Consider the following 14,516-nt stretch of genomic DNA (forward strand, 5'->3'; position numbering starts at 1 on the left):
ATCTGTTCAATTCGATTCCATGAATTTGGACACGATTCAGGTCGAATTGGTTCGATTCATGTCCATTCGGCTCCACTTGGCTCGAAGAGTGTCGATTCAGCTGGATTAGGCTCAATTCGGCTCGATTCGGCCCTCTTCGGCCCTCTTCAGCACTATTCGGCTCTATTCGGCTCTTTTCTCCCCTTTTCGACTCCATTCGATTGTGTTGCACAGCATTCTACTCCACTCAACACTGTTTTACTCTACCCTACCCTAATTGACTGGAATTGGTTCGAGGGGATTCAACGCGATTTGCCTTGTTTCTTCTCCATTTGGCTCGATTCGACTCTATTCGACTCTGTTCTACTCTACACTATTCTGCTCTGCTCTAACCTTTTGGACTCGATTCTCTTGTATTCTTTTTATTCTCTTTTACTGTGTTCAATTCTCTTCTACTCTATTTTAACCAACCCTACTCTAATCTATTCCACTGGATTCGATTCCACGCATTTCGATGCGATTCGGCTCCAGTCGGCTCCGTTGTACTCCATTCATCCCTCTTGGGCTCCAATCGGTTCGATTCAGTTCTAATCGGCTCCATTTCGCCCTGGTCAGCTCTATTCAGCTTGAATAGGCTCTACTCAACTCTATATGGCTCTATGAGTCTACTCAACTCTATTATCTCTTTTCAACTCCATTCTACTCCATCCGACTGTATTCTTCTCTAGTCTATTGTCTTGTACTCTACCCTTCTCTCGATTCGATTGGATTGGACTTGAATGGATGGGATTCAATGCAATTCAACGGGATTCGACGAGATCCAGCATGATTCCGCGGGATTCGGCGCCATTCATCTTGATTTCTATCACGTTGGGTCTTTTGGGCTCTATTTTGCTCTAGCCGGCAATATTCAACTCTATTCTTCTAGACTCTGCACTACTCGACCCTATTCTATTCTTTCAGTTCTCTTCTATCCTGTTCTGTTCTACTGCATTTTGGTCTATCCTACCCTACTCTAACTTAGTCTACTGTAATCTGTTCTATTCTATTCAACAGACTTGAACGGGATTCGACCTGATTCAGGTCATATCGGCTCGAATCAGCTCCTTTTTGTGCGAATTCAACTCGATTCGGCTGGACTTGGCCCTTTTCCTCTCTATTCGGCTCTTTTCGGCAGGATTTGACTCGATTTGACTCTAGTCTACTCTTCTCTATTCTTTCTGGTCTATTCTAATCTATTCTTTTCTACCCTCCCCTCCCCTCATCTTACCTGCCCTACACTAAACTAGTGGATTGGATTCGACACTTTTCAACGCGATTCGACATGATTCTTCTCGATTCACCTCGAATTTGGTGGATTCGGCTGCATTCAGCTCTCTTTGGCTCTATTCAACTCTATTGGACTCTATTCTACTGTACTCGTCTCTACTTCATTCTATTCGATTCTTTCTCTTGTGTTCTGTTCTGTTCTAGTCTAACCCCTCCTACTCTACCCTCCTCTACTCTAATCTATTCCATTCGATTCAATGCCTTTCAAGGCGATTCCATGGGATTAGGCTTGAATTTGGCTTGATTTAGCTCTCTTTGGCTTGAATCGGGTCAATTTGGCTCGATTCTGCTCGATTCAGCATCATTAGGCTCGATCCAAACTTATCCGGCCCTGTTCAGCTCTATTCAACTCTTTTCTACTTTATTCGTCTCTATTTGGCTCCATTCGACTCCATTCCACACCATTCCACTCTGTTCGACTCCATTCTACACTATTCTCTTCTCTTCTCCCCCACCCTACTCTAATCTAATTGATTCATTGAGATTTGTCTCATGTCCTCTCCATTCGACTCGATTCAGCTCGAATGGGATCTATTCATCTCTATTCTGCACTACTCGACTCTGACTAGTCTACTCTACTCCACTCTACTCCATTCTACTCTTTGTATTCTCTTCTACTCTACGCTTCTCTAGTCTATTCCTCTGTGCCCTACCCTATTGAATCCCAGCCTAACCTACACTACTCTAAGCTGTTCTATTGAATTCGATTGCATTCGATTCGACCCGATTGGACACAATTGGACGGGATTCGGTGAGATTTCATGAGATCCGATGGGTTTTGGTGGGATTGGATGGACTTCGACGAGATTCGATGCAATAGGATGCGATTAGGTGCGATTTGGCTCGATCTAGCTTGGCTCATTTTCTTGGTCTCTATTTGGCTCATTCCAGCTCCATTCGGCTCCATTCAGCTCGAATCTGGTCGATTGGACTTGATTGGGCTCGATTGGGCTCGATTGGGCTCGACTCAGCCCTAGATGTCCCTATTCGGTGCTATTCCGCTCTATTCAACTCTTTTCTAGTCTATTCATCTCGGTTTGACTGCATTTGACTCCATTCCACACCATTCTACGCTCTTCTATTCTACAGAACCCTATCCCGCCCGAGTCTTTCCTCATCTAGTCTCTTCTTTTCGATTCTGTTGTATTGGATTCTCGTTTTCTCTTTTCTCTATCCCATGCGATGCTACTCTACCATACCCTACACGAAACTAAGCTATCCTGACTTATCCTCTTCTATTCTATTGGATTCTGTTTTCTCTGTTCTACCGTCTGCTACCCTACCTTATGACACCCTACTGTACCATACCCTACTCCATAGGGGTACTCAAGAAGGGTACTAGTTTGGAAAAGGGACTACCTCAGGCAAGGGGACTAGTTCAGGCTACTAGTTAGGGCCACTGTACTAGTTAAGAGTACTAGTTCACGGACGGGTACTAGTTAAGGCTACTAGGAAAGCAAGGTACAAGTGAAGGCTACGACTTCAGGCAAGTGTGTTAGTTTAGGCTACTAGTTGATGCAAGGGTACAAGTTCATACTACTAATTAAGGCCAGGGTACTAGTTAAGGCAACTGGTCAAGGCAAGGGTAGTAGTTATGGGTAGCGATAAGGCCAGGGTACTAGTTAAGACTACTAGTTAATGCCAGGGTACTAGTGGAGGCAAGGGTACGAGTGACGGCCAGGGTACTAGTTAAGGCTGGGCTACTAGTCCATGCAAGGCTACTCCTTCAGTGTACTAGTTAAGGTTTTGCTACTAGTTAAGAGGACTAGTAAGGCAAGGGTAGACGTTAAGACTGTTCCTTAAGGCAAGGCGACTAGTTAAGGGTACTAGTTACCACAAGGCTTCTAGTTCAGAATACTAGTTAGGGCCACTGTACTAGTTCAGAGTACTAGTTAAGGCTACTAGGAAGGCAAGGAACGTGTTAAGGCCACTACTTCAGGCAAGAGTCCTAGTTAAGTCTACTAGTCGATGCAAGGGTACATGTTAATACTACTGGCTAAGCCCAGGTTGCTAGGTAAGGCAACTGGTTAAGGCAAGAGTAGTAGTTATGGGTACTGATAAGGCCAGGGTACTAGTTAAGACTACTAGTTAATGCAAGGGTACTAGTTAAGGGTACTTGTTCAGGCAAGGGTAGCCATTAAGACTATTCCTTAAGGCAAGGCTCCTAGTTAAGGGTACTAGTTAGGACAAGGCTACCAGTTCAGGAGACTAGTTAGGGGCACTGTACTCGTTAAGAGTACTAGTAAAGGCACGTGTGCTAGTTAAGGCTGCTAGTTAAGGCAAGGTAGAAATAAAGGCCACTGCTTAAGGCAGGAGTACTAGTTAAGGCTACTAGTTGATGCAAGATTACAAGTGAATACTACTAGTTAGGGCCAGGGTACTAGTTAAGGCAACTGGTTACGGCAAGGGTAGTAGTTCTGGGTACTGATACGGCCAGGGTACTAGTTCAGACTAAATGCGAGGGTACTAGTTAAGGGTACTAGTTAAGGCTACCAGTGAAGGCCAGGGTCTTAGTTAAGGCTACTGGCGAAGGCCAGGGTACTAGTGAAGGCAAGGCTACTAGTTAAGGGTACTAGTTTAGAGAAGGCTACTAGTTCAGGATACTAGTTAGGGGCACTGTACTAGTTAAGAGTACTAGCTAAGGCACGAGTACTAGTTCAGGCCACTACTTAAGGCAAGAGTACTAGTTAAGGCTACTATTGGATGCAAGTTTACAAGTTGATACTTCTCGTTAAGGCCGGGGTATTACTTAAGGCAACTGGTTAAGGCAAGGGTACTAGTTAAGGCAAGGCTACTAGTTAGGGGTAGTAGTTAAGGCTTGGCTACTAGTTAAGGGTACTAGGAAGGCAAGGGCAGACGTTAAGACGATTACTTAAAGCAAGGCTACTAGTTCAGGGTACTAATTCAGACAAGGCTACTAGTTCAGGCTGCTCGTTCTGGCCGCTGTACTAGTTAAGAGTACTAGTTAAGGCATAGGTACTAGTTAAGGATACTAGTTAAGGCAAGGTACAAGTGAAGGCTACTACTTAAGGCAAGGCGACTAGTTTAGGCTACCAGTGGATTCAAGGGTACAAGTGAATACTACTAGTTCAGACCAGGGTACCAGTTAAGGCAGCTGGTTAAGGCCAGGGTAGGACTTATGGGGACTGAGAAGGCCAGGTACTAGTTAAGACTACTAGTTAATGCGAGGGTACTAGTGAAGGGTACTAGTTGAGGCAAGGGTACGAGTGAAGGCCAGGGTACTAGTTAAGGCTACTGGTGAAGGCCAGGGTCCTAGTTAAGGCTGGGCTACTAGTTCAGGGTACTAGTAAGGCAAGGGTAGACATTAAGACTATTACTTAAGGCAAGGCTACTAGTTAAGGGGAGTAGTTCAGACAAGGCTCCTAGTTCAGGATACTAGTTAAGGCAAGGGGAGTAGTTCAGATTCAGAATTTAGGGGACTTGTCAGGGCAAGGGTACTCTTCAAGGCTAGTTGTCTAGCCTACTGATCTATACCACTAGTCTGGCTAGTCCAGCTGTCTGGTCTAGGCTACTACTCTAGACTTCTCTGGTCTACTCTACTCTAGTCTGCTTTCGTCTACCCTAGTCTACCCTATCCAAAACCACCCTACCCTAACCTTTTCGAATCTATTCAATTGGATTCGATTCAAAGCATTTCAATGGGATTGGACGCGATGATGCTTGAATCGGCTCATTCGGCACCATCAGCTCGATTCAGCTCGATTTGGCTTGAATCGCTTTGATTCAGCTTGTTTCAACTCAATTCGACTTGGTTCAGCCTTATTCGGCTCGATTCGACTCTTTTCTACTCTAGTTTTCTCTATGCAACTCCATTCGACTCGATTCTACTCTATTCTGTTCTACCCTACCCTACTCTAATCTATTCTAATGGATTCGATTGGACGCTATTCGACGCGATTCATCACGTTTTGTTTCCATTGGGCTCGATTCGGCTAGAATTGGCTCTATTCAGCTCTATTCTGCACTATTCCACTCTATTCGACTCTACTCTTCTCTACTTTACTCTGCTCTACCGTACTGTGCTATCTTCTGTTCCTTCTATTATGTACTGTTCTATTCTATTCTGTTCTACCCTCCCAGCCGCTCCCCTCCCCTTCTCTAATCTTTGATTCTGTTCGAGTCATCGCATTTTCACGCCATTCGACCCGATTAGGCTTGAATCAGATCAATTCGCTTCGAGTCGGTCCGATTGGGCTCCATTTCGCTCCATTCAGCTCCAATGGCATCGATTCTGCTGGATTCTGCTCGATTAGGCCTTCTTTGGCCCTGTTCGGCCCAACTATGCTCTATTCGACTCTTTTCTACTCGATTCGTCTCTAGTCGGCTCCGTTCTAATCCATTCCACACCATTCTGACTATTCTCCTCTATTCTCGTCTACCCTTCCCTACCCTAATCTATTCCAATGGATTCGATTGGACCCGATTCGAAGCGATTCAACGCGATTCATCTTGTTTTGTCTCCATTCGCCTCAATTCGGCTATGTTCTGCACTATCTGACTCTTTTCTACTCTATTCTATTCTGCTGGATTCTTTCTCTTCTGTTCTGTTCTCTCCTATTCTGTTGGACTCTGTTCTATCCTACCCTACCCAAGCCTACTGCACCCCACCCAAACCCACCCTACTTGAATCGATTTGATTCAATTCGATTCACTTCGACGCCATTGGACAGGATTCGACGGGATTCGACAAGGTCCGAAGGCATTTGACGGGATTCAAAGAGATTAGACGAGATTCCATACGATTCGACGTGATTCAGCAGAATTCTGGGAGATTGGACGCAATTCGAATTATTTGACGTGATGGGACGTGATTCGTCGTGATTCGACGACATTCGATGCAATCCGATGCGATCCGAAGCGATTCGACCCGGTCCGACACAAAACGATGTGATTTGATACGATTCGACGTGATTCGATGTGATTCGACGCTATTCAGTGACAGTCGGCGTGATTCTGCTTGATTCAGCTCGATTAGGTGCGAATCGGCTCTATATGGCTCCTTTACGTCTCTATTCGGCTCCATTCAGCTCTGTTTTCTCTATTCGTCTCTATTGGGCCTCTTCGTCTCTAATCGACTCTATTCGAGTCTATTCGACCCTACTCTTTTCTACTCTATTCTATTCCTTCTATTCTGTTCTAATCTCTTCTATTCTAGTCTACTCTATTCTATTCCACCCTCCTCTCCGCTTCTCTAATCTATACGTTTGGATTGGATTGGATGCATTGAACGGGACTCGACGTGACTAAGCTTGAATCAGCTCGATTCGATTCCATTTGGCTCTATTCGGTTCGTTTGGCTTGAATTGCTTCGATTCTGCTCAATTCCGCCTCTTTCGGCCCTATTCTGCTCTATTCGACTCTTCTCTACTCTTTTTGTCTCTATTTGACTCCATTCTACTCCATTCTATTTATTCCACACCATTCTACACTATTCTGCTCTACTCTATCCTACACCACTCTAATTGACTCGAATCGATTAGACGTGATTCCTCTCATTTCGACTCCATTCGGCTCTATTCAGCTGTATTCGCGTCTACCCTATTCTACACTAGCCTACTCTATCGTCCTCTAGTCTACTCTTCTCTACTTTCTTTATTCTTCCTATTCTGTTCTGTTCTATTCTACTCCATTCTACTCTATGCTACCCTACCCTATGCTACCCAACTCTAATCTATTCTAATCCATTTGATTGGATTGGATTCAACCCATTTGGACACGATTCGGCTCAGTTTGGCTCTATTTAGCTCTGTTCGAATCTATTCTTCTCTACTCTGTTTCCCTCTACGCTACTCTAGCCTACTGTTTTCTGTATTCGTTCTGTACTGTTCTGTTCTCTTCTGTTTTATTCTATGCTACTCTACTCTATTCCACCCTGCCATACCCGAACCTCCCCTACTCTAATCTGTTCAATTCGATTCCATGAATTTGGACACGATTCAGGTCGAATTGGTTCGATTCATGTCCATTCGGCTCCACTTGGCTCGAAGAGTGTCGATTCAGCTGGATTAGGCTCAATTCGGCTCGATTCGGCCCTCTTCGGCCCTCTTCAGCACTATTCGGCTCTATTCGGCTCTTTTCTCCCCTTTTCGACTCCATTCGATTGTGTTGCACAGCATTCTACTCCACTCAACACTGTTTTACTCTACCCTACCCTAATTGACTGGAATTCGTTCGAGGGGATTCAACGCGATTTGCCTTGTTTCTTCTCCATTTGGCTCGATTCGACTCTATTCGACTCTGTTCTACTCTACACTATTCTGCTCTGCTCTAACCTTTTGGACTCGATTCTCTTGTATTCTTTTTATTCTCTTTTACTGTGTTCAATTCTCTTCTACTCTATTTTAACCAACCCTACTCTAATCTATTCCACTGGATTCGATTCCACGCATTTCGATGCGATTCGGCTCCAGTCGGCTCCGTTGTACTCCATTCATCCCTCTTGGGCTCCAATCGGTTCGATTCAGTTCTAATCGGCTCCATTTCGCCCTGGTCAGCTCTATTCAGCTTGAATAGGCTCTACTCAACTCTATATGGCTCTATGAGTCTACTCAACTCTATTATCTCTTTTCAACTCCATTCTACTCCATCCGACTGTATTCTTCTCTAGTCTATTGTCTTGTACTCTACCCTTCTCTCGATTCGATTGGATTGGACTTGAATGGATGGGATTCAATGCAATTCAACGGGATTCGACGAGATCCAGCATGATTCCGCGGGATTCGGCGCCATTCATCTTGATTTCTATCACGTTGGGTCTTTTGGGCTCTATTTTGCTCTAGCCGGCAATATTCAACTCTATTCTTCTAGACTCTGCACTACTCGACCCTATTCTATTCTTTCAGTTCTCTTCTATCCTGTTCTGTTCTACTGCATTTTGGTCTATCCTACCCTACTCTAACTTAGTCTACTGTAATCTGTTCTATTCTATTCAACAGACTTGAACGGGATTCGACCTGATTCAGGTCATATCAGCTCGAATCAGCTCCTTTTTGTGCGAATTCAACTCGATTCGGCTGGACTTGGCCCTTTTCCTCTCTATTCGGCTCTTTTCGGCAGGATTTGACTCGATTTGACTCTAGTCTACTCTTCTCTATTCTTTCTGGTCTATTCTAATCTATTCTTTTCTACCCTCCCCTCCCCTCATCTTACCTGCCCTACACTAAACTAGTGGATTGGATTCGACACTTTTCAACGCGATTCGACATGATTCTTCTCGATTCACCTCGAATTTGGTGGATTCGGCTGCATTCAGCTCTCTTTGGCTCTATTCAACTCTATTGGACTCTATTCTACTGTACTCGTCTCTACTTCATTCTATTCGATTCTTTCTCTTGTGTTCTGTTCTGTTCTAGTCTAACCCCTCCTACTCTACCCTCCTCTACTCTAATCTATTCCATTCGATTCAATGCCTTTCAAGGCGATTCCATGGGATTAGGCTTGAATTTGGCTTGATTTAGCTCTCTTTGGCTTGAATCGGGTCAATTTGGCTCGATTCTGCTCGATTCAGCATCATTAGGCTCGATCCAAACTTATCCGGCCCTGTTCAGCTCTATTCAACTCTTTTCTACTTTATTCGTCTCTATTTGGCTCCATTCGACTCCATTCCACACCATTCCACTCTGTTCGACTCCATTCTACACTATTCTCTTCTCTTCTCCCCCACCCTACTCTAATCTAATTGATTCATTGAGATTTGTCTCATGTCCTCTCCATTCGACTCGATTCAGCTCGAATGGGATCTATTCATCTCTATTCTGCACTACTCGACTCTGACTAGTCTACTCTACTCCACTCTACTCCATTCTACTCTTTGTATTCTCTTCTACTCTACGCTTCTCTAGTCTATTCCTCTGTGCCCTACCCTATTGAATCCCAGCCTAACCTACACTACTCTAAGCTGTTCTATTGAATTCGATTGCATTCGATTCGACCCGATTGGACACAATTGGACGGGATTCGGTGAGATTTCATGAGATCCGATGGGTTTTGGTGGGATTGGATGGACTTCGACGAGATTCGATGCAATAGGATGCGATTAGGTGCGATTTGGCTCGATCTAGCTTGGCTCATTTTCTTGGTCTCTATTTGGCTCATTCCAGCTCCATTCGGCTCCATTCAGCTCGAATCTGGTCGATTTGACTTGATTGGGCTCGATTGGGCTCGATTGGGCTCGACTCAGCCCTATATGTCCCTATTCGGTGCTATTCCGCTCTATTCAACTCTTTTCTAGTCTATTCATCTCGGTTTGACTGCATTTGACTCCATTCCACACCATTCTACGCTCTTCTATTCTACAGAACCCTATCCCGCCCGAGTCTTTCCTCATCTAGTCTCTTCTTTTCGATTCTGTTGTATTGGATTCTCGTTTTCTCTTTTCTCTATCCCATGCGATGCTACTCTACCATACCCTACACGAAACTAAGCTATCCTGACTTATCCTCTTCTCTTCTATTGGATTCTGTTTTCTCTGTTCTACCGTCTGCTACCCTACCTTATGACACCCTACTGTACCATACCCTACTCCATGGGGGTACTCAAGAAGGGTACTAGTTTGGAAAAGGGACTACCTCAGGCAAGGGGACTAGTTCAGGCTACTAGTTAGGGCCACTGTACTAGTTAAGAGTACTAGTTCATGGACGGGTACTAGTTAAGGCTACTAGGAAAGCAAGGTACAAGTGAAGGCTACGACTTCAGGCAAGTGTGTTAGTTTAGGCTACTAGTTGATGCAAGGGTACAAGTTCATACTACTAATTAAGGCCAGGGTACTAGTTAAGGCAACTGGTCAAGGCAAGGGTAGTAGTTATGGGTAGCGATAAGGCCAGGGTACTAGTTAAGACTACTAGTTAATGCCAGGGTACTAGTTGAGGCAAGGGTACGAGTGACGGCCAGGGTACTAGTTAAGGCTGGGCTACTAGTCCATGCAAGGCTACTCCTTCAGTGTACTAGTTAAGGTTTTGCTACTAGTTAAGAGGACTAGTAAGGCAAGGGTAGACGTTAAGACTGTTCCTTAAGGCAAGGCGACTAGTTAAGGGTAGTAGTTACCACAAGGCTTCTAGTTCAGAATACTAGTTAGGGCCACTGTACTAGTTCAGAGTACTAGTTAAGGCTACTAGGAAGGCAAGGAACGTGTTAAGGCCACTACTTCAGGCAAGAGTCCTAGTTAAGTCTACTAGTCGATGCAAGGGTACATGTTAATACTACTGGCTAAGCCCAGGTTGCTAGGTAAGGCAACTGGTTAAGGCAAGGGTAGTAGTTATGGGTACTGATAAGGCCAGGGTACTAGTTAAGACTACTAGTTAATGCAAGGGTACTAGTTAAGGGTACTTGTTCAGGCAAGGGTAGCCATTAAGACTATTCCTTAAGGCAAGGCTCCTAGTTAAGGGTACTAGTTAGGACAAGGCTACCAGTTCAGGAGACTAGTTAGGGGCACTGTACTCGTTAAGAGTACTAGTAAAGGCACGTGTGCTAGTTAAGGCTGCTAGTTAAGGCAAGGTAGAAATAAAGGCCACTGCTTAAGGCAGGAGTACTAGTTAAGGCTACTAGTTGATGCAAGATTACAAGTGAATACTACTAGTTAGGGCCAGGGTACTAGTTAAGGCAACTGGTTACGGCAAGGGTAGTAGTTCTGGGTACTGATACGGCCAGGGTACTAGTTCAGACTAAATGCGAGGGTACTAGTTAAGGGTACTATTTAAGGCTACCAGTGAAGGCCAGGGTCTTAGTTAAGGCTACTGGCGAAGGCCAGGGTACTAGTGAAGGCAAGGCTACTAGTTAAGGGTACTAGTTTAGAGAAGGCTACTAGTTCAGGATACTAGTTAGGGGCACTGTACTAGTTAAGAGTACTAGCTAAGGCACGAGTACTAGTTCAGGCCACTACTTAAGGCAAGAGTACTAGTTAAGGCTACTATTGGATGCAAGTTTACAAGTTGATACTTCTCGTTAAGGCCGGGGTATTACTTAAGGCAACTGGTTAAGGCAAGGGTACTAGTTAAGGCAAGGCTACTAGTTAGGGGTAGTAGTTAAGGCTTGGCTACTAGTTAAGGGTACTAGGAAGGCAAGGGCAGACGTTAAGACGATTACTTAAAGCAAGGCTACTAGTTCAGGGTACTAATTCAGACAAGGCTACTAGTTCAGGCTGCTCGTTCTGGCCGCTGTACTAGTTAAGAGTACTAGTTAAGGCATAGGTACTAGTTAAGGATACTAGTTAAGGCAAGGTACAAGTGAAGGCTACTACTTAAGGCAAGGCGACTAGTTTAGGCTACCAGTGGATTCAAGGGTACAAGTGAATACTACTAGTTCAGACCAGGGTACCAGTTAAGGCAGCTGGTTAAGGCCAGGGTAGGACTTATGGGGACTGAGAAGGCCAGGTACTAGTTAAGACTACTAGTTAATGCGAGGGTACTAGTGAAGGGTACTAGTTGAGGCAAGGGTACGAGTGAAGGCCAGGGTACTAGTTAAGGCTACTGGTGAAGGCCAGGGTCCTAGTTAAGGCTGGGCTACTAGTTCAGGGTACTAGTAAGGCAAGGGTAGACATTAAGACTATTACTTAAGGCAAGGCTACTAGTTAAGGGGAGTAGTTCAGACAAGGCTCCTAGTTCAGGATACTAGTTAAGGCAAGGGGAGTAGTTCAGATTCAGAATTTAGGGGACTTGTCAGGGCAAGGGTACTCTTCAAGGCTAGTTGTCTAGCCTACTGATCTATACCACTAGTCTGGCTAGTCCAGCTGTCTGGTCTAGGCTACTACTCTAGACTTCTCTGGTCTACTCTACTCTAGTCTGCTTTCGTCTACCCTAGTCTACCCTATCCAAAACCACCCTACCCTAACCTTTTCGAATCTATTCAATTGGATTCGATTCAAAGCATTTCAATGGGATTGGACGCGATGATGCTTGAATCGGCTCATTCGGCACCATCAGCTCGATTCAGCTCGATTTGGCTTGAATCGCTTTGATTCAGCTTGTTTCAACTCAATTCGACTTGGTTCAGCCTTATTCGGCTCGATTCGACTCTTTTCTACTCTAGTTTTCTCTATGCAACTCCATTCGACTCGATTCTACTCTATTCTGTTCTACCCTACCCTACTCTAATCTATTCTAATGGATTCGATTGGACGCTATTCGACGCGATTCATCACGTTTTGTTTCCATTGGGCTCGATTCGGCTAGAATTGGCTCTATTCAGCTCTATTCTGCACTATTCCACTCTATTCGACTCTACTCTTCTCTACTTTACTCTGCTCTACCGTACTGTGCTATCTTCTGTTCCTTCTATTATGTACTGTTCTATTCTATTCTGTTCTACCCTCCCAGCCGCTCCCCTCCCCTTCTCTAATCTTTGATTCTGTTCGAGTCATCGCATTTTCACGCCATTCGACCCGATTAGGCTTGAATCAGATCAATTCGCTTCGAGTCGGTCCGATTGGGCTCCATTTCGCTCCATTCAGCTCCAATGGCATCGATTCTGCTGGATTCTGCTCGATTAGGCCTTCTTTGGCCCTGTTCGGCCCAACTATGCTCTATTCGACTCTTTTCTACTCGATTCGTCTCTAGTCGGCTCCGTTCTAATCCATTCCACACCATTCTGACTATTCTCCTCTATTCTCGTCTACCCTTCCCTACCCTAATCTATTCCAATGGATTCGATTGGACCCGATTCGAAGCGATTCAACGCGATTCATCTTGTTTTGTCTCCATTCGCCTCAATTCGGCTATGTTCTGCACTATCTGACTCTTTTCTACTCTATTCTATTCTGCTGGATTCTTTCTCTTCTGTTCTGTTCTCTCCTATTCTGTTGGACTCTGTTCTATCCTACCCTACCCAAGCCTACTGCACCCCACCCAAACCCACCCTACTTGAATCGATTTGATTCAATTCGATTCACTTCGACGCCATTGGACAGGATTCGACGGGATTCGACAAGGTCCGAAGGCATTTGACGGGATTCAAAGAGATTAGACGAGATTCCATACGATTCGACGTGATTCAGCAGAATTCTGGGAGATTGGACGCAATTCGAATTATTTGACGTGATGGGACGTGATTCGTCGTGATTCGACGACATTCGATGCAATCCGATGCGATCCGAAGCGATTCGACCCGGTCCGACACAAAACGATGTGATTTGATACGATTCGACGTGATTCGATGTGATTCGACGCTATTCAGTGACAGTCGGCGTGATTCTGCTTGATTCAGCTCGATTAGGTGCGAATCGGCTCTATATGGCTCCTTTACGTCTCTATTCGGCTCCATTCAGCTCTGTTTTCTCTATTCGTCTCTATTGGGCCTCTTCGTCTCTAATCGACTCTATTCGAGTCTATTCGACCCTACTCTTTTCTACTCTATTCTATTCCTTCTATTCTGTTCTAATCTCTTCTATTCTAGTCTACTCTATTCTATTCCACCCTCCTCTCCGCTTCTCTAATCTATACGTTTGGATTGGATTGGATGCATTGAACGGGACTCGACGTGACTAAGCTTGAATCAGCTCGATTCGATTCCATTTGGCTCTATTCGGTTCGTTTGGCTTGAATTGCTTCGATTCTGCTCAATTCCGCCTCTTTCGGCCCTATTCTGCTCTATTCGACTCTTCTCTACTCTTTTTGTCTCTATTTGACTCCATTCTACTCCATTCTATTTATTCCACACCATTCTACACTATTCTGCTCTACTCTATCCTACACCACTCTAATTGACTCGAATCGATTAGACGTGATTCCTCTCATTTCGACTCCATTCGGCTCTATTCAGCTGTATTCGCGTCTACCCTATTCTACACTAGCCTACTCTATCGTCCTCTAGTCTACTCTTCTCTACTTTCTTTATTCTTCCTATTCTGTTCTGTTCTATTCTACTCCATTCTACTCTATGCTACCCTACCCTATGCTACCCAACTCTAATCTATTCTAATCCATTTGATTGGATTGGATTCAACCCATTTGGACACGATTCGGCTCAGTTTGGCTCTATTTAGCTCTGTTCGAATCTATTCTTCTCTACTCTGTTTCCCTCTACGCTACTCTAGCCTACTGTTTTCTGTATTCGTTCTGTACTGTTCTGTTCTCTTCTGTTTTATTCTATGCTACTCTACTCTATTCCACCCTGCCATACCCGAACCTCCCCTACTCTAATCTGTTCAATTCGATTCCATGAATTTGGACACGATTCAGGTCGAATTGGTTCGATTC

This window comes from Elephas maximus, chromosome 10 (genome assembly GCF_024166365.1).
Source record: "Elephas maximus indicus isolate mEleMax1 chromosome 10, mEleMax1 primary haplotype, whole genome shotgun sequence".
Taxonomy (NCBI): Eukaryota; Metazoa; Chordata; class Mammalia; order Proboscidea; family Elephantidae; genus Elephas; species Elephas maximus.